We start from the raw sequence: 20,448 nt of genomic DNA, 5'->3' as shown, positions 1-20,448 counted from the left end.
TTTAGTTTAGGCAGGCATCAAGATCGACGCAGGCCTGGAGGGCCGAATGGCCTGTTCCTGTGCTGTACTGTTCTTTGTTCTTTACCTGTGTTATTGTGTCACCATCTCTATCTGTATTATTCTGTCACTGACTATATCTGTGTTATTGTGTCACCATCTGCATTTGCATTGTTGTCACTGTCTGTATCTGTGATATTATGCCACTGTCCGTATTTGCATTATTGTGTCAGTGTCTGTATCTGCATTATTGTGTCACTGTCTGTATCTGCGTTCTTGTGTTACCATCAATATCTGCCTTTATTTTCATTATTGTGTCACTATCTGTATCTGTGATATTGTGTCACAGTCTGTATCTGCGTTATTTTGTCACTGTTGATATCTGTGTTATTTTGTTTCTGCCTGTATTTGCATGGTGGTGTTATTTTCCGTATCTGTGTTATTGTGTCACTGTCTGTATTTGCATTGTTGTGTCACTGCCTGTATTTGCATTGTTGTGTCACTGTCTGTATCTGTGTTATTGTGTCACCGTCTGTATCTACGTTATTGTGTCACTGTCTTTATTTGTGTTATTGTGTCACTGTCCGTATTTGCATTGTTGCGTCACTGTCTGTATCTGTTATTCTGTCACTGTCTGTATCTGTGTTTAGAGTGATACAGCACTGAAACAGGCCCCCTGGCCCACTGAGTCTGTGCTGACCATCAACCACCCATTTATACTAATCCTAGACTAATTCCATATTCCTACCACATCCCCACCTGTCCCTATATTTCCCTACCACCTACCTATACTAGGGGCAATTTATAATGGCCAATTTACCTATCAACCTGCAAGTCTTTGGCATGTGGGAGGAAACAGGAGCACCCGGAGGAAACCCACGCAGACACAGGGAGAACTTGCAAACTCCACACAGGCAGTACCCAGAATTGAACCCGGGTCGCTGGAGCTGTGAGGCTGCGGTGCTAACCACTGCGCCACTGTGCCACCCACTGTCACTGTCTGTATTTGCCTTATTGTGTCACTGTCTGTATTTGCCTTATTGTGTCACTGTTGATATCTGTGTTATTTTGTTTCTGCCTGTATTCGCATTATAGTGTCACTGTCTGTATCTGTGTTATTGTGCCACTGTATTTATTTGAATTATTGTGTCACTGTCTGTATTTGCATTGTTGTGTCACTGTGTGTATTTGCCTAATTGTGTCACTGTCTGTATCTGCGTTATTATGCTTTTGTCCGTCTTTACATTATTGTGTCACTCTCTGTATCTGTGTTATTTGTCACTATCTGTATCTGCACTATTGTGTCACTGTCTGTATTTGCATTGTTGTGTCACTGTGTGTATTTGCCTAATTGTGTCACTGTCTGTATCTGCGTTATTATGCTTTTGTCCGTCTTTACATTATTGTGTCACTCTCTGTATCTGTGTTATTTGTCACTATCTGTATCTGCACTATTGTGTCACTGTCTGTATTTGCTTTTTTGGGTCACTATCTGTATTTGCATAATTATGTCACTGTCTGTATCGGCGTTCTTGTGTCACCGCCTGTATTTGCATTATTGTGTCACTGGCTGTATCTGTGTTATTGTGTCACTATCTGTATCTGCACTATTGTGTCACTATCTGTATCTGCATTATTGTGTTTCTGTCTGTATTAGTATTATTGTGCCACTGTCATTTTTTGCGTTACTGTGTCACAATGTATCGATGTTATTGTGTTACTGTCTGTATTTGCACTATTGTGGCACAGTCTGTATTTGTGTTATTGTGTCACTGTCTGTAACTGTGTCATTTGGGATTCTGTCTGTATTTGCATTATTGTATCACTGTCTATATTTCTGTTATTATGCCACTGTCTGTATCTGTGTTATTGTGTTTCTGTCTATATCTGCATTATTGTGTCACTGTCTGTATTTGCATTATTGTGCGACTGTCTGTATCTATGTTATTGCGTTTCTGTCTGTAGTTCCATTATTGTTTCACTGCCTGTATTTGCGTTATTGTGTCACTTCCTCTATCTGTGTTATTGTGTTTCTGTCTGTATTTGCTTTATTTTATCACTGCCTGCATCTGCATTATTCTGTCACTGTCTGTATTTGCATTATTGTTTCACTGCCTGTATCTGTCATATTGTATCACTGTCTGTATTTGCATTGTTGTGCCACTGTCTGTATTTGCATTGTTGTGTCATTGTCCGTATTTGCATTATTGTGTCACTGTCTGTATCTGTATTATTGTGGATTGTCTGTATCTGTCATATTGTATCACTGTCTGTATCTGTGTTATTGTGGACTGTCTGTATCTGCGTTATTGTGCCACTGTCTGTATTTGCATTATTCTGTCTCTGTCTGTATCTGCGTTATTGTATCACTGTATTTGTGTTATCGTCTCACTGTCTGTATCTGTGTTATCGTCTCACTGTCTGTATCTGTGATATTGTGCCACTGTTTGTATCTATGTCACTGCAAGTCACTGTGTTACTGTATCACCGTCTTTGTCTGTGCCTCTGTCTTTGTCTGTGTCACTGTCTGTGGCTGCATTGCTCCGTGTGGTTGAATCGTCATGTAGAAGCCCACATCCTCTGTGTAACAAGCATTTACCAACCTGCCAATATTCAGCCTCGGATGCTGCTTGCAGAAATTTAACCCGTGGGCGAATTAAGTCAAAGTCTGGAGGATGGGGGTGGGGCTGACAGGGAAATTCCTCCCATTTGCAGCTTGTTTTGACATCTTCCCTAAAATGATCGTTGGGCAGCGTTCAATTTCTGAGGTGCAGCTATTGGCTGATGAGGCTGACCCGAGGGCCACACCATTTCAGCCGATTGCTGAATCCAACACTGTTGATTCACTCACACAAAAGTAAAGTACTGCGGATGCTGTAAATCTGAAATAAAAATAGAAAGTCAACGGAAGAAAAATTGGGTGGTTTCTGCCTGCAGTCTGTGATCTTCCCCAGCCAGGTTTTCCTTGCTTCATTTTTCCCAGGTTGGTACAGAGCAAAGTCAAGCCCCCAAACTACCTAAAAAAATAGTCCTGAAGCAGCAGCTTCTCTGAGAGGAGGTTGGCAGAAGTTCGGGCAGTGTGAATTGACAGTAAAAATCGTAAGGGCTGGAAATACTCAGCAGGTCTGGCAGCATCAGTGGAGAGAGAAGTAGAGTTAATGATTCAGGTCTGTGACCCTTCATCACATGGAGGATCATTGACCTGAAACGTTAACTCTGTTTCCCTCTCTCCACCAATGCTGCCAGACCCGCTGAGTATATCCGGGTGTGCGGGGAGGGGGTGGGGCGGCTGCCATCCTCCAGCCAGTGTTTCCTTGTTACACTACATCCAGGGAATATTTTGCCCGTCAGGCTGGTAAAGACACAAATCCACCACGATGTCTGGAACCAGCAGCACTGTCCTCACCATACATTAGGATTGCCCTGGAGTCCCCAGGTACCACAGATCAATCTCCAGAACACTGCCAGGAGCAAAAGACCAGGGAGAAAACGCACAGAGGCATTAACAAACTCATTTCTTTCAACACTTTGTTCTTTTTTTTTTTTGGAGATGGTGGGATAAAGGGCTGTTTGACTGCCCGTTCAAAATCACCCAATTGGGCAACAAAGAGTATGTTTGCTTTCCAGTAGGTCATGGGAAGGCCAGTTGTGGTGATGACAGGAATGCCAGGCGACCAATGAGGGCAGTGTGTTGGGGGGGGAGGGGGGGTGCGGAGCAGTTGGTCAGAGGAGGTCACATGGTGAAATCTCCAGGATGGCCAGAGGTAGCAACCCGAACCAAACGGTGGGGCTCAAAGTGGGGGCATCATGGCAGTGCCCAACACTGGCACAGAGTAACATATTATCCTGTGAATAACCACCATTGATTGCCAACGGTTGGCATCAACCCCGACCTACATCTTCTGCCAGTTGGCCAGAAACCTTCACCCCCTACTTTTACTAAAAATCGACCAACCTTTGTTCGAAGGTCAAGGGTCACGGAGCAGGATGCTGAGCATTAAGAGAAGAGGCAAATCAGACAGTGGTGATTAGCCATTGAATTTTCATTAAGATCTTCCTCTGTTATTTCTCACTGCGTTCAAAAGCAGCATCTTTCCGCTCCTCCTCTTCCTTCCCTTGGGGAATGGGCCAATTATGTGTGGCAACATCGTATGTGTGTTCAAAGAAGAAATTGTCACAGAGATCAGCTGTCCAAGCCTCATTGCACCATCTCTTAGAATCATGGAAACATATCCCACAGAGGGAGGCCATTCAGTCTGTTGTGCCGATGCTAGCTCTTTAAAAGAGCTATCCAATTAATGCCAATCCCCTGTACATTTCCTCATAGCTCTGCTAATCATTCCTTTTCAAGTGTGAATCGAATTCCCTTTTGAAAGTTGTTACCATACATACGACCATACAAATTAGGAGCAGAAGTAGGCCATTCAGCTCCGCCATTCAATAAGATCATGGCTGATCTGTTTCTGTCTTGAATTCCACACTCCCATCTACCCGATAACCTTTGATTCTCTTAACAAGAATCTATCGACCCTGCCTCCACCACCTTCTGAGGCACAGAATTTCAAAGTTGCACAACCCCCTGACAGAAAACATTTCTCCTCATCTCTGTCCTAAAAGGGCAACCCCTAATTTTAAAACAGCGCCCCCTAGTTTTGGACTCACCCACAAGAGGAAACATCCTTTCCACATCCACCCTGTCAAGACTGTTCAGGATCTTATAAACTTCAATCACGTCTCCCCTCACTCTTCTAAACTCCAGTGAAAACAAGCCCAGTCTGTCCAACCTTTCCTCATAAGACAACCCACTCATTCCAGGTATCAATCTAGTAAACCTCCTCTGAACTGCCTCCAACGCATTTACATCCTTATTGAATCTGTTTCCACCAGTCTTTCAAGCAGATCATAACAACTTGATGCATTAAAAAAAATTCCTCACCTCCCCTCTGGTTCTTTTGCTAATTATCTTACCCCTGTGTCCTTTGGTTATTGACCCTCCTGCCAGGAGAAACAGTCTCGTACCTACTTTATCAAAACCCTTCTCTGCCACTCTTTCTGTCCCCTTCATTATCTCTTTCCCCAACAACCTATAAGTTTTCACAGTCCAAGCTTGACAACAGTTTCTCTCCTACTCTTTGTTTCTCAACTGAGGACAACTTACGTGAGATAACTCGCAAACTCTCCCATCTGGGACCAATGGCGTAAGGGAGCCAGATCAGATGGATCCATTAGCTCTGCCCACACGGGAACCTTAGCGCTGTTTGGGAGTTGCTTTCAGGAGCTCCAGTTTTTGTTAGAATGCCACAGTGGACTAGCACTGACCCAAACAACCCGGGGTCGACTGTCATTTTCAATGCTTACATGGTAATCCAGTGGAGTAGATCACTCAGAACAGGTTCAGTCTTCATTCCATTGAATTCAATGGGGAGAGGGGTATTCTGCATCACATTACTGTCCAGGCAATAAAGCTGAAAATCTCCCCCACCCCAACTACTGTGTTGATATCCCACATGGTGAAGATCTTGGCTCTGTAACTGGATGATCCCATATGTCCAATCTATCTGCTAATGGGTGGCTCCCCAGTGGTCCAGTGGATCCAGTAATGAAAGAGTCTAGCTGCCCACATGGATTCATTACTGCATGATCCCTGCCATCCCAATGGATCCATTACTGAATCACAGAATCACAGAATTGTTACAGTGCAGAAGGAGGCCATTCGGCCCATCGTGTCCGTACTGGCTCTCCGAAAGAGAAATTCCCTCAGCCCCATTCCCCTGCCTTCTCCCCATAACCCTGCACATTCTTCCTTTTTTAAAATTTTATTTAGAGATACAGCACTGAAACAGGCCCTTCGGCCCACCGAGTCTGTGCCGACCAACAACAAGGGGCAATTTACAACAGCCAATTTACCAATCACCTACAAGTCTTTGGATGTGGAAAGAAACCGGAGCACCCGGCAAAAACCCACACAGACACAGGGAGAACTTACAAACTCCACACAGGCAGTACCCAGAATTGAACCCGGGTCCCTGGAGCTGTGAGGTTGCGGTGCTAATCACTGCGCCACTGTGCCACATAACTGTCTAGCTCCCTTTTGAATGCTTCAGTTGAACCTGTCTCCACAACACTCTCAGGCAGCACATTCCAGATCCTAACCACTCGCTGCGTGAAAATGTTTTCCTCGTGTCACTTTTGCTTTTCTTCCCAAATACTTTAAATCTGTGCCCTCTCCTTCTCGATGCGTCCACGAGTGGGAACAGTTTCTCTCTACCTACTCTGTCCCGACCCCTCATGATTTTGAATACCTCTATCAAATCACCTCTCAGCCTTCTCTTCTCCAAGGAAAACAGTCCTAACTTCTCCAATCTATTATTCTAACCTCCTCAATGGATCCAATACTGGACGTTCCCTGTCTCCCCAGTGGACCCATTACTGGAAGGCATTGAATAGATCCATTACTGAATGATCCCAGTCTCTCCAATCAATCCATCACTGGAAGATCCCAGTGCCCCAACAGATACATTATTGGATGATCCCAATGAATCCATTACTGGGCGATGCCAATGGATGGACGAGCTCACCCACACTGAATGAATTCTGGTGTAGTGTGTAAATTTCTCGTTCAGAACTTTTTTGCACTTTTAACGACTAGCTAGCGACCACGTGTATCAAACAGCATACCAACACTGATTGAAAGGTGCTCAGTAAATGCCGAGTACAAAGCAGTTCCATAGGTTGGTGTGGAATAATATACAAAGGGCTATATGGCATCTAGAATCCCTGGTAAAGGAGGAAGCTGGCATTACAGCTCCTATTAGAGAAACTGGGCTCTAAAGATCCCTATTAAAAAGAGGATCTACCCACACAGATCCCTTTTGGAGATCTACAAAAGGAGAATCTGACTTTGGGGCCCTTATTAGAGCAGTAAAGCTGTCAGGACATCTATTGAAGGGCGTGTTTGTGCATAGGAAACCCTATTAAAATGGGAGGTCAGTCAACCGGACTAATTACCAAAAGAGGAAGTCAGGCTCTAAGGAGCTTTTTTACTAAAGGAGTTGTTCTGCTTGAGGTTACTGGAGATCTGGTGTTGGAGGATCACTGAGCCCAGCATTGCAAGGACACGGAACCAACAAACACCACAACTAACTGGCTCCTGGGGGGTACAACCGGGCTAGCGTCTGTGGTGGACAGACATCCTCAACGTTTCCGGACAAACAAGCTGAAGGAATCAAATCCAACAACAACTCCCCCACCCACCCACTAACCCACGTCCTCCAAGAAATAAACAATATAAGATGGAGGTTGAAAGCAGAATGAAATGCCAATCGCAATTTTTCGTAGCGGAGGAGGGGGATAGAATTTAAAGTTTTGTCCACAAGAGGCCACTCAGAGAATGATACAGCAGAGAAAGAGACCATTCGGCCCACCGTACCTGTGCCGGCTCTTTGGAAAGAGCTATCCAATTAATCCCACTCTCCCCCTCTTTCTCCATAGACCTGCAAACTTCTCCCCTTCGAGTGTTTATCCAATTCTCTTTTGAATTACTGTTAAATCTGTTCCCTCACCCTTTCGGCCAATGCATTCCAGATCACAAAAATTCACTGCAAAAGATTTCTCCTCATCTCCCCTTTGTTTCTTTTGACAGTTGCTTTAAGTCTGTATCCTTTGCTTATCGACACACCTGACAGTGAAAACATGTAGCGCATTCACTCTAACCAAATATTTCATGAGGAAAAGGAAATGGATCTCCATGTCTTGGGGTATATGCTTAACGTAAATCACATTGGGCCTCATAGACGACATATAAAAGGGCTCGGGACACACATGACACCAAAGTAACATTCTGGGAAATAAAACTCTCAGTACTCACGTCAATGAAGACACCTTTGGAGTGCACTGTCCCCTGCCTGTATTTGGCCCCTCATCTCCTTTTTTCCCTCCCTGTTCAGGCTCCTTCAGGCACAGTGCCGACCCACCATGTATTCATAATCAAGGACAGGAAGGGAACTGAATCTGTGATTCGTTTCGAGCCGGTGGTGGGCAGGATCTGAGCTCGATTCGAGTCGGCCTTTCTGTTTCTGCCTTGTTGTGTCTCTCTGCAGTTGACTGTGGTCGCATTGAGTTCCGGGAAACGTCTCAGCAACCACTTCCTCCTCCCAGCTCTCAGTATGTTGTTGGTCGGGTCACGCAACTTTGCTCTTACAACTTCAGGTAGAGAAACTGAAGCTTGGCTCTTGGGAAAGGCAGAACTGGAGTTGTTTGGCATAATTATTTTACTTAACTTGACCTTAGATGTCAAACCCCACCCACCTCCCCCACACCCCCCCATCCATCATACTACATCAATTCCTCCCACTCTGACTGGTAAATGCACTGGGATCGTTCCAATGGGGGATCCATTGTGTCACTGGGATCCATTGTGACACTGGGATCATTCCATTCAGGGATACAGTGCGACACTGGAATCATTTTATTTAGGGATCCAATAGGTCAATGGAATCATTCCACAGTAAATAGTATGAAGTTCTGCTTTGACTGAGTGTTGCATGACAGAATGCTTTACTCGGGAATTTGGGGCAGTGAGGGAGGTGGTTCTGTTCTGGCCTTTTACAGAGCAAGGAGTGATCCAAGACAGAGCGCTGGAAACAGTGAGAGCTGAGAGCAGAAGCCCAGAGACATTAATTAGGTGAATTGGTTTGTGTGTTTTAAGGTTCTTTTTCTTTCTAAACTTGGACAGAAGTTTAAACTGGTATGGGGAGATAGAAGCATTGTATTAAATTAATATCTTAAATAGTTAAACTACTTAATATAACCACAAATTATTGGTGATATTTCTAAACTTATAACCGAATTAGCTAAATAAGACACAATAGAGGTGGCAGGGCAGATGAAGTGTTGTAGCTTCAGTATTTGGGAGCTGGTGGACACCAGCATGATCCACAGCAACCACATCTGCAGGAAGTGTCTATAGCTCAAGGAGCTTCGGCTCAGAGTTGATGAGCTGGAGTCCGAGATTCGGGCACTGCGATGCATCAGGGAGGGAGAAAGTTACCTGGACACTTTGTTTCAGGAGGCAGGCACCACTTAGACTCAGTACTTCTGATTTGGTCCTTAGGTCAGGGACAGGAGGGTGTGACTACGAGTGAGGCAGGTCTGGGGATCCAGAAGGTATCAATGGAGGAACCTCAGCCCTTGCACTTGTCCAACAGGTCCGAGGTTCTTGCAGCTTATGTAGACGGGAGCAGAAACTGCAGAGATGAGCAAACTGATCCACAGCACCGTGGTGCAGGAAGCCATTCAATTGGGCGTGTAAAAAGGATTGGAGTAGTAGGAGACAGTATAGTTAGGGCAATAGATACTATTCTCTGCGGCCAAGAGCTGTGTTACCCGCCCGGTGCCAGGGTTAAGGACATATTCTCGGGGCTGGAGAGGAACATGGAGTGGGAGGGGAAGGACCCAGTTGTCATGGTCCCTGTGGTTACCAACGGCATAGGTAGGAATAAGAAACAATTTCTGCTGAGGGATATGAGCAGTTAGTACAAAGGTAATGATCTCTGGATTATTACATGAGCCATGAGCAAATTGACATAGGGTAAATAATATCAGAGAGTTGAATGCATGTCTCAAAGATTGGTGTGGGAGAAGTTGGTTTTGATTAATGAGGCACGGGCACCAGTACTGGGGAAAGAGGGAGCTGTACCATTGGGATGGCTTTCACCTGAACCATGCTGGGACCAGTATCCTGGTGAATCATATAGGCTGTAGAGAGGGCTTCAAACTAAATAGTTTGGGAGGTGGGGGTGAGGATTCAGGTGAGGGCTAATTTAGAAAGTTAATGAGAAAGGACAAAGCAATAGTGCAGGGTAGCAATAAGGTTAATGACAACCATAGTATGACAGGAAGGGACAGAGCATACAAACATAAAATTGCACTAGCAAATAAGGTCAGAGTAGGGAAAAATGGTAAAAAGGCAGCATGAAAGGCTCTTTATCTAAATACAAACAGCGTTCATAACAAGATGGATGAAACGATAGCACAAATAGAAATAAATGAGTATGATATGATAGCCATTACAGAGATGCGCTTGCAAGGTGACCAAGGCTGGGAATTAAATGTCCAAGGGTATTTGACATTTCAGAAGGATAGGAAGAAAGGAAAAGGAGGTGGAATAGCTCTGTGAATAAAGGATGAGATCGGTACAGTAGTGAGAAATGATCTTGGCTCGGGAGATCGAGATGTAGAATCAGTTTGGGTAGAAATAAGAAATAGCAAAGAAAAGAAATCTCTGGTGAGATTAGTTTATAGGCCCCCTAACAATATCTACACTATAGGACAGAATATAAATCAAGACATGATTGGGGCTTGTAGGAAAGGTACTGCAATAATTGTGGGTGATTTTAATCTATATATAGATTGGACTAATCAAATTGGCAAAGGTAGCCTGGAGGAAGAGTTCATAGAGTGTATCATGGACAGTTTCTTAGAACAATACATTCTGGAATAAACTCGGCAGCAGGCTATTTTAGACCTGGTAATGTGTAATGAGACAGGATTAATAAATGACCTTATAGTAAAGGATCATCTAGGAAAGAGTGATCATAACATGTTAGAATTTCACATTCAGTTTGAGGGTGAGAAATTTAGGTCTGAAACTAATGTATTCAAATCAAAGTTATGAAGATTAAGTTGGTTAAAGAGAACTGGGAAGTTAAAATGGAAGATAGTAGAGATGTAATGGCCGACTTGTAAGGAGATATTTCACAAATCTCAACAAAGATATATTTTATTGAGAAAGATTCAATGAGAAGGATGCACCATCCGTGGCTAACTAGGGAAGTTAAGGATGGTATCAAATTGAAAGAAAAGGTGTACAATGCTGCAAAGAAGATTGGGAATTTTAAAAAAACTAGCAGAGGATGATTAAAAATATAACAAAGAGGGAGAAATTAGAATATGAGAGTAAACTAGCAAGAAACATAAAAATAAACAGCAAAAGATTCTCCAAATATATAAAAAAGGAAGAGAGAAGCTAGAGTAAGTTTTGGTCCCTTAAGGGATGAGACTGAGGAATTAATAATGGGAAACAAGGAAATGGCAGAGACTTTGAACAAGTATTTTGTATTTGGCTTCACAGTAGGAGACACAAAAAGCATCCCAAGAATCGTAGACAATCAAGAGACAAAAGGGAGGGAGGAACTTCAAACAATCACTATCACTAGCGAAAAAGTACGAGAAAAATTCATGGGACTGAAGGCTGGCAAGTTTCCCAGGACCTGATGGCCTGTATTCAGGGGTCTTAAAAGAAGTGGCTGAAGAGATAGTGGATAATCTTCCAACATTCCCTAGATTCTGGAAAGGTCCTAGTGGATTGGAAAAGCACAAATGTAACACCTCTATTCAAGAAAGTGGGGGGGTGGGGTGGGGGACAGAAATCAGGAAACTAAAGGCCAGTTAGCCTAACATCTGCCATTGGGAAAATGCTAGAATCCACCATTAAGAAAGTAGTAGCAGGGCATTTAAAAAATCATAATGCAATCAGGCAGAGTCAACATGGTTTATGAAAGGGAAATCGTGTTTGACAAATTTATTAGAGTTCTTTGAGAATGCAACAAGCAGGGTGGATAAAGGGGAACCAGTAGATGTAGTGCATTTGGATTTCCAAAAGGTATTTGATATGGTGTCCACATAAAAAGTTACTACACAAGATAAGAGCTTATGGTGTTGGGGGTGCTATATTAACATGGATAGAGGATTGGCTAACAACAGGAAACAGAGAGTCGGGATAAATGGGTCATTTTCAGGTTGGCAAACTGTAACTAATGGAGTGCCACAGGGATCAGTGCTGGGGCCTCTACTATTTACTATCTATATTAATGACTTGGATGAAGGGGCCTAGTGTACTGTAGTCAAATTTGCCGATGAAACAAAGATGGATAGGAAAGTAAGTTGTGAGAAGGACACAAAGAGTCTGCAAAGGGATATAGATAGGTTAAGTGAGTGGGCAAAAATATGGCAGATGGCAGATAACGTGGGAAAATGTGAGGTTGTCCACTTTGGCAGAAAGAATAGAAAAGCAGAATATTATTTACATGGAGAGAGACTGCAGAATGCTGCAGTAGAGGGATCTGGGTGTCCTTGTACATGAATCACAAAAAGTTAGCATACAGGTACAGCGAGTAATTGGAAAGGCAAATGGAATGTTGGCCTTTATTGCAAGGGGGGATGGAGTACAAAAGTAGGGAAGTCTTCCTGCAACTGTACAGGGCATTGGTGAGACCACACCTAGAGTACTGTGCACGGTTTTGGTCTCCTTGCTTAAGGAGGGTTACATTTGCATTGGAAGCAGTTCAGAGAAGCTTCACTAGGTTGATTCCTGGGATGAAGGGGTTGTCTTATGAGGAAAACTTGAGCAGGTTGGAGCTATAATCACTGGAGTTTAGAATAATGAAAAATGATCTTATTGAAACATATTAAAGATTCTGAGGGGACCAGACAAGGTAGATGCTGAGAGGATGATCCCCCTCATAGGGGAACCTAGAACGAGATGGCACAGTTTCAAAGTTGTCCCTTTTAAGACCGAGATGAGGAGAATTATTTTTCTCTCAGAGGGTCATTAGTCTGTGGAATTCTCTTCCCCAGAGAGCAGTGGAGACCGGGTCATTGAATATATTCAAGGCTGAGTTAGACAGATTTTTGATTGACAAGTTGTTAAGGGTTACAGGGAGAAGGCAGGAAAGTTGAGTTAAGGACAGAATGAGATAAGCCATGGTCTTATTGAATGGTAGAGCAGGCTCAAGGGGCCAAATGACCTACTCCTGCTCCTATTTTACATATTCTTATCTTGTTATTGGTGGATCCATTGGGTTAATGGCATTAGTCCATTAGTGAATCCATTGAGTTAGAATAACAGTACCATAGAATGGTTACAGCACAGAAGGAGGCCATTCAGCCCATCAGGTCTATGCCAGTGCCCTGAGAGAATAAGTCAGCTAGTCCCACTCCCCCACCCTTTGCCTGAGCCCTGTAAATTATTTCCTTTCAGATAATTATCCATTATCGTGTCCCTCTCTCTTTCTCTTGCCTCCCGATATCTCACTCCCTCTCCTTCTCCCTCCCCTCCCCCTCTCTTTCCTCTCCTTTTCTCTCCCCCTCTCTCTCTTTCCCTTCTCACCCTCCCCTTCTCTCCCTCACGCCTTCCTCACCTCACCCTGACCTCTCTCTCACCCTCTCCTCTCACTCCTCCTCTCCACTCTCTCCCCATTCCCTCCTCTCCCCACCCTTCCTATCCTCTCTCTCTATCGCTCCCATGCCCACTCTCACCCTCACCCTCTTCCTCTCTTTCCCCTCCTGACCTCTCACACCACCCCACACCCCTTCCACCCGCTCTGCCCTCTCAATCCTTCTCGGAATTCCAATGACAGCTGACTCCAGGAGCCAGGGACAGGGAGCGTTGGTCAGCACCTTCCCCAGTGACAGGGAGCGTTGGTCAGCACCATCCCCAGTGACAGGGAGCATTGGTCAGCACCTTCCCCAGTGACAGGGAGCGTTCATCAGCACCTTCCCCAGTGACAGGGAGCGTTGGTCAACATCTTTCCCAGTGACAGGGAGCGTTGGTCAGCACCTTCCCCAGTGACAGGGAGCGTTGGTCAACATCTTTCCCAGTGACAGGGAGCGTTGGTCAGCACCTTTCCCGGTGACAGGGAGCGTTAGTCAGCACCTTTCCCAGTGACAGGGAGCGTTGGTCAGCACCTTTACCAGTGACAGGGAGCGTTGGTCAGCACCTTCCCCAGTGACAGGGAGCGTTCGTCAGCACCTTCCCCAGTGACAGGAAGCGTTAGACAGCACCTTTCCCGGTGACAGGGAGCGTTAGTCAGCACCTTCCCCAGTGACAGGGAGTGTTGGTCAGCACCTTCCCCAGTGACAGGGAGCGTTGGCCAGCACCTTCCCCAGTGACAGGGAGTGTTGGCCAGCACCTTCCCCAGTGACAGGAAGCGTTAGACAGCACCTTTCCCGGTGACAGGGAGCGTTAGTCAGCACCTTCCCCAGTGACAGCGAGCATTGGTCAGAACCTTCCCCAGTGACAGGAAGTGTTAGACAGCACCATTCCCAGTGACAGGGAGCGTTGGTCAGCACCTTTCCCAGTGAAAGGGAGCATTAGTCAGCACCTTTCCCAGTGACAGGGAGCGTTGGTCAGCTCCTTCCCCAGTGACATTGAGCAATGGTCAGCACCTTTCCCATGACAGGGAGCGTTGGTCATCACCATCCCCAGTCACAGGGAGCGTTGGTCAGCACCTTCCCCAGTGACAGTGAGCGTTAGTCAGCACCTTCCCCAGTGACAGGGAGTGTTAGTCAGCACATTCCCCAGTGATAGGGAGCGTTGGTCAACACCTTCCCCAGTGACAGGGAGCGTTGGTCAACACCTTCCCCAGTGACAGGGAGCGTTAGTCAGCACCTTCCCCAGTGACAGGGAGTGTTGGTCAACACCTTCCCCAGTGATAGGGAGCGTTAGTCAGCACCTTCCCCAGTGACAGAGAGCGTTGGTCAGCACCTTTCCCAGTGACAGGGAGCGTTGGTCAGCACCTTTCCCAATGACAGGGAGAGTTGGTCAGCACCTTTCCCAGTGACAGGGAGCATTGGTCAGCACCTTTCCCAGTGACAGGGAGTGTTGGTCAGCACCTTTCCCAGTGACAGGGAGTGTTGGGCAGCACCTTCCCCAGTGACAGGGAGCGTTGGTCAGCACCTTTCCCAGTGACAGGGAGCGTTGGTCAGCAACTTCCCCAGTGACAGGGAGCATTAGTCAGCACCTATCCCAGTGACAGGGAGCGTTGGTCAGCACCTTTCGCAGTGACAGGGAGCGTTGGTCAGCACCTTTCCCAGTGACAGGGAGCGTTGGTCAGCAACTTCCCCAGTGACAGGGAGCATTAGTCAGCACCTATCCCAGTGACAGGGAGCGTTGGTCAGCACCTTTCCCAGTGACAGGCGCATTAGTCAGCACCTTTCCCAGTGACAGGGAGCGTTGGTCAGCACCTTTCCCAGTGATGGGGAGCGTTGGTCAGCAACTTCCCCATTGAAAGGGAGCATTAGTCAGCACCTATCCCAGTGACAGGGAGCGTTGGTCAGCACCTTTCCCAGTGACAGGCGCATTAGTCAGCACCTTTCCCAGTGACAGAGAGCGTTGGTCAGCACCTTTCCCAGTGACGGGGAGCGTTGGTCAGCACCTTTCCCAGTGACAGGGAGTGTTGGTCAGCAACCTCCCCAGTGACAGGGAGCGTTAGTCAGCACCTTCCCGAGTGACAGGGAGCGTTGGTCAGCACCTTTCCCAGTTACAGGGAGTGTTGTTCAGCACCTTCCCGAGTGACAGGGAGCGTTGGTCAGCACCTTTCCCAGTTACAGGGAGTGTTGTTCAGCACCTTCCCCAGTGACAGGGAGTGTTGTTCAGCACCTTCCCGAGTGACAGGGAGCGTTGGTCAGCACCTTTCCCATGACAGGGAGCTTTGGACAGCACCTTCCCCAGTCAAAGGGAGCGTTGGTCAATACCTTCCCCAGTGACAGGGAGCGTTGGTCAATACCTTCCCCAGTGACAGGGAGCGTTAGTCAGCACCTTCCCCAGTGACAGGGAGCGTTAGTCAGCACCTTCCCCAGTGACAGGGAGTGTTGGTCAACACCTTCCCCAGTGACAGGGAGCGTTGGTCAGCACCTTTCCCAGTGACAGGGAGCGTTAGTCAGCACCTTTCCCAGTGACAGGGAGCGTTAGTCAGCACCTTCCCCAGTGACAGGGAGCGTTAGTCAGCACCTTTCCCAGTGACAGGGAGCGTTAGTCAGCAACTTCCCCAGTGACAGGGAGCGTTAGTCAGCACCTTTCCCAGTGACAGGGAGCGTTGGACAGCACCTTTCCCAGTGACAGGGAGCGTTGGTCAGCACCTTCCCCAGTGACAGGGAGCGTTGTTCTGCACCTTCCCCATGACAGGGAACGTTGGTCAGCAACTTTCCCAGTGACAGGGAGCATTGGTCAGCACCTTCCCCAGTGACAGGGAGCGTTGGTCAGCACCTTCCCCATTGACATGGAGCATTAGTCAGCAGCATTCCCAGTGACAGGGAGCGTTAGTCAGCACCTTTCCCAGTGAAAGGGAGCATTGGTCATCACCTTCCCCAGTCACAGGGAGTGTTGGTCAACACCTTCCCCAGTGACAGGGAGCGTTGGTCAATACCTTCCCCAGTGACAGGGAGCGTCAGTCAGCACCTTCCCCAGTGACAGGGAGCGTTAGTCAGCACCTTCCCCAGTGACAGGGAGTGTTGGTCAACACCTTCCCCAGTGACAGGGAGCGTTAGTCAGCACCTTCCCCAGTGACAGGGAGCGTTAGTCAGCACCTTCCCCAGTGACAGGGAGCGTTGGTCAACACCTTCACCAGTGACAGGGAGCGTTGGACAACACCTTCCATAGTGACAGGGAGTGTTAGTCAGCACCTTTCCCAGTGACAGGGAGCGTTGGTCAGCACCTTTCCCAGTGACAGGGAGCATTGGTCAGCACCTTCCCCAGTGACAGGGAGCTTTGGTCAGCACCTTTCCCAGTGACAGGGAGCATTGGTCAGCACCTTCCCCAGTGACAGGGAGCGTTGGTCGGCACCTTTCCCAGTGACAGGGTGCGTTTTTCTGCACCTTCCCCAGTGACAGGGAGCGTTGGTCAGCACCTTCCCCAGTGACAGGGAGCGTTTTTCAGCACCTTCCCCAGTGACAGGGAGCGTTGGTCAGCACCTTTCCCTGTAACAGGGATCGTTGGTCAGCACCTTCCCCAGTGACAGGGAGCGTTGGACAGCACCTTCCCCTGTGACAGGGAGCGTTGGTCAGCACCTTTCCCAGTGACAGGGAGCGTTGGACAGCACCTTTTCCAGTGACAGGGAGCGTTAGTCAGCACCTTCCCCAGTGACACGGAGCGTTGGTCAACACCTTCCCCAGTGAAAGGGAGCGTTGGTCAGCACCTTTCCCACTGACAGGGAGTGTTGGTCATCACCTTCCCCAGTGACAGGGAGCGTTGGTCAGCACCTTTCCCAGTGACAGGGAACGTTGGACAGCACCTTTCCCAGTGACAGGGAGCGTTGGACAGCACCTTTCCCAGTGACAGGGAGCGTTAGTCAGCACCTTTCCCAGTGACAGGGAGCGTTCGTCATCACCTTCCCCAGTGACAGGGAGCGTTGGTCAGCACCTTTCCCACTGACAGGGAGCGTTGGTCATCACCTTTCTCAGTGAAAGGGAGCGTTGGTCAGCACCTTCCCCATGACAGGGAACGTTGGTCAGCAACTTTCCCAGTGACAGGGAGCGTTGGTCAGCACCTTCCCCAGTGACAGGGAGCATTGGTCAGCACCTTTCCCAGTGACAGGGAGCGTTGGTCAGCACCTTCCCCAGTGACAGGGAGCAATGGTCAGCACCATTCCCAGGGACAGGGAGCGTTGGTCAGCACCTTTCCCAGTGACAGGGAGCGTTGGTCAGCACCTTCCCCAGTGACAGGGAGCAATAGTCAGCACCTTTCCCAGTCACAGGGAGCATTGGTCAGCACCTTCCACACTGACAGGGAGCGTTGGTCAGCACCTTTCCCAGTGACATGGAGCGTTCGTCAGCACCTTTCCCAGTCACAGGGAGCGTTGGTCAGCACCCTCCCCAGGGACAGTGAGTGTTGGTCAGCACCTTTCCCAGTGACAGGGAGCGTTGGTCAGCACCTTTCCCAGTGACATGGAGCGTTCGTCAGCACCTTTCCCAGTCACAGGGAGCGTTAGTCAGCACCTTTCCAAGTGAAAGGGAGCATTGGTCATCACCTTACCCAGTGACAGGGAGCGTTGGTCAGCACCTTCCCCATTGTCATGGAGCATTAGTCAGCAGCATTCCCAGTGACAGGGAGCGTTAGTCAGCACCTTTCCCAGTGAAAGGGAGCATTGGTCAAAACCTTCCCCAGTGACAGGGACGTTGGACAACACCTTCCATAGTGACAGGGAGTGTTAGTCAGCACCTATCCCAGTGACAGTGAGCTTTGGTCAGCACCTTTCCCAGTGACAGTTAGCATTGGTCAGCACCTTCCCCAGTGACAGGGAGCGTTGGTCAGCACCATTCCCAGTGACAGGGAGCATTAGTCAGCACCTTCCCCAGTGACAGGGAGCGTTGGTCAGCACCATTCCCATGACAGGGAGCGTTGGTCAGCACCTTCCCCAGTCACAGGGAGCGTTGGTCAACACCTTCCCCAGTGACAGGGAGCGTTGGTCAGCACCTTCCCCAGTGACGGGGAGCGTTGGCCGGCACCTTCCCCAGTGACAGGGAGCGTTAGTCAGCCCCTTCCCCAGTGTGAGGGAGTGTCAGTCAGCACATTCCCCAGTGACAGGGAGCGTTGGTCAACTCCTTCCCCAGTGACAGGGAGCGTTAGTCAGCATCTTCCCCAGTGACAGGGAGCGTTGGTCAACACATTCCCCAGTGACAGGGAGCGTTTGTCAGCACCTTCCCCAGTGACAGGGCGTGTTGGTCGGCACCTTCCCCAGTGACAGGGAGCGTTGGTCAGCACCTTCCCCAGTGACAGGGAGCGTCGGTCAGCACCTTTCCCAGTGACACGGAGCGTTGGTCAGCACCTTCCCCAGTGACAGGGAGCGTTGGTCAGCACCATTCCCAGTGACAGGGAGAGTTGGTCAGCACGTTTCTCATTGACAGGGAGCGTTGGTCAGCACCATTCGCAGTGACAGGGAGAGTTGGTCAGCACGTTTCGCAGTGACACGGAGCGTTGGTCAGCACCATTCCCAGTGACAGGGAGCGTTGGTCAGCACCTTTCCCAGTGACAGGGAGCGTTGGGCAGCACCTTTCTCAGTGACAGGGAGCGTTGGTCAGCACCTTCCCCAGTGACAGGGAGCGTTGGTCAGCACCTTTCCCAGTGACAGGGAGCGTTAGTCAGCACCTTCCCCAGTGACAAGGATCGTTGGTCAACACCTTCCCCAGTGACAGGGAGCGTTGGTCAACACCTGAAACAGTGACAGGGAGAGTTGGTCAGCACCTTTCCCATTGACAGGGAGCGTTGGTCAGCACCTTTCCCAGTGACAGGGAGCGTTGGTCAGCACCTTTCCCAGTGAGTGGGAGCGTTGGTCAGCACCTTTCCCAATTACAGGGAGCGTTGGTCAGCACCTGAAACAGTGACAGGGAGAGTTGGTCAGCACCTTTCCCATTGACAGGGAGCGTTGGTCAGCACCTTTCCCAGTGAGTGGGAGCGTTGGTCAGCACCTTTCCAATTGACAGGGAGCGTTGGTCAGCACCTTTCCCAGTGACAGGGAGCGTTGGTCAGCAACTTTCCCAGTGAGAGGGAGTTTTGGTCAGCACCTTTCTCAGAGAAAGGGAGCGTTGGTCAGCACCTTTCTCAGTGACAGGGAGCGTTGGTCAGCACCTTTCTCAGTGAAAGGGAGCGTTGGTCAGCACCTTTCTCAGTGACAGGGAGCGTTGGTCAGCACCTTTCTCAGTGACAGGGAGCTTTGGTCAGCACCTTCCCCAGTGACAGGGAGCGTTGGTCAGCACCCTTCCCAGTGACAGGGAGCGTTGGTCAGCACCTTTCTCAGTGAAAGGGAGCGTTGGTCAGCACCTTCCCCAGTGACAGGGAGCGTTGGTCAGCACCTTCCCCAGTGACAGGGAGCGTTGGTCAGCACCTTCCCCAGTGACAGGGAGCGTTGGTCAGCACCTTTCCCAGTGACAGGGAGTGTTGGTCAGCACCTTTCCCATTGTGAGGGAGCGTTGGTCAGCACCTTCCCCAGTGACAGGGAGCGTTGGTCAGCACCTTTCTCAGTGAAAGGGAGCGTTGGTCAGCACCTTCCCCAGTGACAGGGAGCTTTGGTCAGCAACTTTCCCAGTGACAGGGAGCGTTGGTCAGCACCTTCCCCAGTGACAGGGAGCGTTGGTCAGCACCTTCCCCAGTGACAGGGTGTGTTGGTCAGCACCTTCCCCAGTGACAGGGAGCGTTGGTCAGCACCTTCCCCAGTGACAGGGAGCGTTGGTCAGCAACTTTTGCAGTGACACGGAGCGTTGGTCAGCACCTTCCCCAGTGACAGGGAGCGTTGGTCAGCACCATTCCCAGTGACAGGGAGAGTTGGTCAGCACCTTTCCCAGTGACAGGGAGCGTTGGTCAGCACCTTTCCCAATGACACGGAGCGTTGGTCAGCACGATTCCCTGTGACAGGGAGAGTTGGTCAGCACGTTTCCCAGTGACAGGGAGCGTTGGTCAGCACCTTTCCCAGTGACAGGGAGCGTTTGTCAGCACCTTTCGCAGTGACAGGGAGTGTTGGGCAGAACCTTTCTCAGTGAAAGGGAGCGTTGGTCAGCACCTTTCCCAGTGACAGGGAGCGTTGGTCAGCACCTTTCCCAGTGACAGGGAGCGTTGGTCAGCACCTTCCCCAGTGACAGGGAGCGTTGGTCAGCACCTTTCCCAGTGACAGGGAGCGTTAG

General features: G+C 48.7%; 1 protein-coding gene across 3 annotated transcripts in view; it reads right to left on the bottom strand.

The window, feature by feature from the left end:
- The window catches only part of LOC137346177 (otolith matrix protein OMM-64-like), a 196,314-nt gene extending 188,193 nt beyond the window's left edge, over positions 1–8,121 (bottom strand). For all 3 annotated transcript variants that reach the window (XM_068009559.1, XM_068009558.1, XM_068009557.1), the window contains exon 1: positions 7,865–8,121. The gene's annotated coding sequence lies outside the window, so the exon portion shown is untranslated. The remainder of the gene's footprint in view (positions 1–7,864) is intronic.
- Between the last annotated feature and the right edge of the window lie 12,327 nt (positions 8,122–20,448).

The sequence above is a fragment of the Heterodontus francisci genome, chromosome 29 (genome assembly GCF_036365525.1).
Source record: "Heterodontus francisci isolate sHetFra1 chromosome 29, sHetFra1.hap1, whole genome shotgun sequence".
Classification (NCBI taxonomy): Eukaryota; Metazoa; Chordata; class Chondrichthyes; order Heterodontiformes; family Heterodontidae; genus Heterodontus; species Heterodontus francisci.
Note: the sequence above shows the minus strand (reverse complement) of the source record. Positions and strands in the feature narration are given on the sequence as shown.